Genomic DNA, 4021 nt, shown 5'->3' on the forward strand with positions numbered 1-4021 from the left:
ATGGTGTGTCATGACTTAACAAATTAGATAAAGGTTTAGCTATTTTAGAAAAATCCTTGATAAAGCATCTGTAGAACCTGGTATGCCCTAAAAAACTTCGAATTCCCTTGACCTTGGTAGGAAGAGACATCTTCTCTATCACTTCAACCTTGGCTTTATCAACCTCTATTCTGCTGTTAGACACCAAATGTCTAAGCATTATCCCTTCCTGAACCATGAAATGACACTTTTCCCAGTTTAACACAAGGTCAGTATCTGCAAATCACTGCAAAACTTTAGAAAGGTTAGCCAAGCATATGTCAAATGAAGATCCATAAATAGAAAAGTCATCCATAAAAACCTCCATTATATCTTCAATGAAATATGAGAAGATTGCCATCATGCAACCCAAATGGCATCCTTCTATAGGCAAAGGTTCCATATGGACAAGTAAAAGTGGTTTTCTCTTGATCATTTGGATGTAGAGATTTGGAAAAATCCCGAATATCCATCTAAATAGCAAAAATAAGAATGTCTAACCTATCTTTCTAACATTTGATCAATGAAGAGAAGTGGAAAATGATCTTTTCTAGTGGAATATTTAATTTTCTGTAATCTATGCATATTCGTCAACTAGTCACTGTTCTGGTGGGAATTAATTCTTTATTTTCATTTTTGACCACCGTTATTCCACCTTTTTTAGGGACAACATGTACTATACTCACCCAAGTACTGTCTGAGATAGGATATATGATCCCTGCATCAAGTAACTTCAAAATTTCCTTTTTAACAACTTCTTTCATATTTGGGTTCAACCTCCTCTGATGTTCAATAGATAGCTTACAATTTTCTTCCAAAATAACTCTGTGCATGCAAAAGTGTGGACTTATTCCCTTAATGTCATCTATGGTGTATCCTAAAACCTTCTTAAATTGCCTCAACACTCTTAACAACTTATCAACCTCTAAAGTGCTCAAGTTTACATTTACAATTACTGGATAAGTGTCATTGGGGCCAAGAAATTCATACCTAAGCTGAGAAGGAAGTTGTTTAAGTTCTACCTTTAGTGCATCTTCTTCCTTGAATGATGGTTGCTTAGACTCAACTTTTTCCTTCTGTGTGAGTTGAAAAATTAGAGTAGAAATGAAGGGTTGACTACCCTCTAAATATTGAGCATATGCAGCCACATGAGGGTTGTCATTGTCTATGCTTCCTCCATGAACTAAGCAATTTTCAAGTGGATCTTCCGGATATCTCTTTTTGAAGTGTTCTTCAACCAGCTCATCAATGATATCAATTCTCAAACAAGTATCAGCTTCAAAATGATGTTTCTTCATGGTGTTATTAATATTGAAAACCAATTGATCTTCACCGACTCTAAGAGTCAATTTTTCTCCCTTAACATCAATCAATGCTCCCGTTGTAACTAAAAAGGACCTTCCCATGATAATTGGGATATTAGAATCCTCTTCCATGTCCAAGATGACAAAGTCAATAGGTATATAGAACTTCTTAACCTTCAGAGGCACATTCTCCAAAATCCCTTCAGGATATTTAATTGATCTGTCAGCTAACTGAAGAGAAATGTGGGTTGGCTTAAGATCTCCCATATTGAGCTTCTCATAAATGGAGAGGGGCATAAGGCTAACACTAGCCCCTAGATCACATAAAGCTTTTGTAGAACATGACTCTCCAATATGACATGGAATTAAAAAACTTTCGGGTTCTTTAAGCTTAGGAAGAAGTTTCTTCTGGAGTATGGCACTACATTCTTCTGTCAAAGCTACAGTTTCATGGTCTTCAAGTCTCCTCTTGTTTGAGAGAATTTCTTTTAAGAATTTTGCATAAGAGGGCATTTGTGAAAGAGCATCAATGAAAGGCACATTTAAGTATAGCTTCTTTAAAACCTTTAAGAACTTCCCAAATTGCTTATCAAGCTTAGCTTTTTGAAATCTTTGTGGAAAGGGAAGTTGTGGTTTGTAAGGCTCTAGAGGTATATACTTCTCTTCCTTCTCTTCAATTTTCTCTTTACCTTTTTTTGCACTTTCTTTCTCACTTTTTTGTTTTTCACTCTTATCAATTTCTTTCTCACTTTCTCTCTTCTCACTTTTTTCACTCTTCTCATTTTTTTTCACTCTTCTCATTGTTTACAACCTTCCCACTTCTTAAAGTAATAGCTTGACACTGCTTTTTTGGGTTTTTCCAGTTGACTTGGAAGTTTTTCAAAAGACTTAGTACCTGAGGAAAATACTTGTTGTGCAATCTGATTTTCTAACATTCTATTATATGTTTGTATCTGTTCTAGCCTTGCTTTCATCTCTCTCATCTCTTCATCATGCTTAGTTTGGTTAGCAAGAATCTGTTGTAATAAAGCTTTTGTGGTGGAACTTTGCTCTTGCTGTTTTGGTGGAGGATTCATGTTTCTCTGCCAAAAATTAGGCAATGGTTGCTTATTTTGCTGATATGGAATTCCTTGTTGCTGTTGTGGTTGAAGATTCTGATTTGGGACTTGATTTTGCTGATTTCCCCATGAAAAGTTGGGATGATTCCTCCAAGCTGGATTATAAGTTTGAGAGTAAGGATTCTCCATTTGTTTGTTTCCATAATTACCAACATATGCAGCTTGCTCTCCATAGTCTACTCCACTGCTGGTAGTTCCTTCTGCATAAGCAACTTGTTGTGAACTTCCAGATGATGATGATGAACTAACTAACATGCTTAAATCTTCCATCTTCTTTGCTAAAACATTTATAAGTGCATCAAACTTTGCATTAATCATGTTGAATGGATCAAGGTCATACATTCCAACAGCTTGTCTCTTTTGAGTTGGAGCTGATCCTCTTGGACTACTCCAAAGATGAGTATTCTTTGTAATTTTCTCCAATAGCTCATAAGCTTCATCTTCATGCTTCACAATAAATTATCCTCCTGTTTAAGCATCAATAATCCCTCTAATTGCAGGAGTAACATTGGTGTAAAAATTCTGATTTATCATCCATTTTAGAATGGTATGATGTGGACATTGTCTCTCTAATTCCTTCCATCTCATCCATGATTCATAGAGAGTTTCACCTTTTCTTGGTCTGAAAGCTGTCATTTGATTCCTCAATTCTTGAGTTTTTCCAGGTGGAAAATATTGTGCAAGAAATGCATCAGTGAGTTGCTCCCAATTTGTAATGGAGTTGTGAGGTAAAGAATCAAGCCAATCCAATGCTCTATCCTTCAAAGAGAATGGGAATAGCTTCAATCTTGCTGCATCATCAGATACTCTAGGTTGTTTTTGCATATCACAAATCATAGCAAACTTCTTTAGATGTGTGTGTGGAATTTTGGAAGGATGTACACCCAATTGGGAATTTTGAATCATTTAAAGAACCCTAAAATCCATCTTGTAGCTATTGCATCAATTCTTGGTCTTGCTATACTCTCTCTCAAGTCATCAAAACAAGGACATGCATGATCCATCATACTTTCCCTAGACAGATTAGCATTTACAACCTCTTCACCTTGGGCTGCACTTTCATTATTTCGATCATTTCTAACATTACCACCACTAATTCTAATTCTTTCAACAGCCATTTCTGCTTCGATTTTAGTTGCTCTCAAGGTGTCTTTCCTTTTTCTGGTTTCTTTCTTGTTAGCTCGACAAAATTTCTCAATTTCAAGATTAAACAATAAGGATGTGTCACTTGTGCTTCTGGCTCTTCTCATAAAAGATTAAGAGTACCTAAAAAGAACAAACAAACACAAAAAATGAAAAGATAATAAAAGTAATATATATATATATATATATATATATATAAACAACTAAAATAATCAAGAATTCAATCTTAAATAAACAACTCCCCGGCAACGATGCCAAAAACTTGATGTGGCCCAACCGCAAGTGCACGAGTCGTACAAGTAATATAAAAAAGATATCATTCCCACGAGGAGTTGTGTTAATGATCGAATTTTTGATATAAAAATTGACAAATTTGAATTGTTTTTGAAATTAAAGCAATAAATTGATAGATATTGAAGTGTAAAATCTATATGTGCA

At 35.1% G+C, this 4021-nt stretch overlaps 1 non-coding gene across 1 annotated transcript; it reads left to right on the forward strand.

Annotated features, from left to right (window-relative positions):
- Positions 1–2984: 2984 nt before the first annotated feature.
- On the forward strand, positions 2985–3092 carry LOC131169572 (small nucleolar RNA R71). Its single transcript, XR_009140493.1, has one exon. It is a non-coding gene; the product is annotated as a small nucleolar RNA R71 (small nucleolar RNA).
- Positions 3093–4021: the final 929 nt, after the last annotated feature.

Source organism: Hevea brasiliensis, chromosome 1 (assembly GCF_030052815.1).
Source record: "Hevea brasiliensis isolate MT/VB/25A 57/8 chromosome 1, ASM3005281v1, whole genome shotgun sequence".
In the NCBI taxonomy this organism is placed as follows: domain Eukaryota; kingdom Viridiplantae; phylum Streptophyta; class Magnoliopsida; order Malpighiales; family Euphorbiaceae; genus Hevea; species Hevea brasiliensis.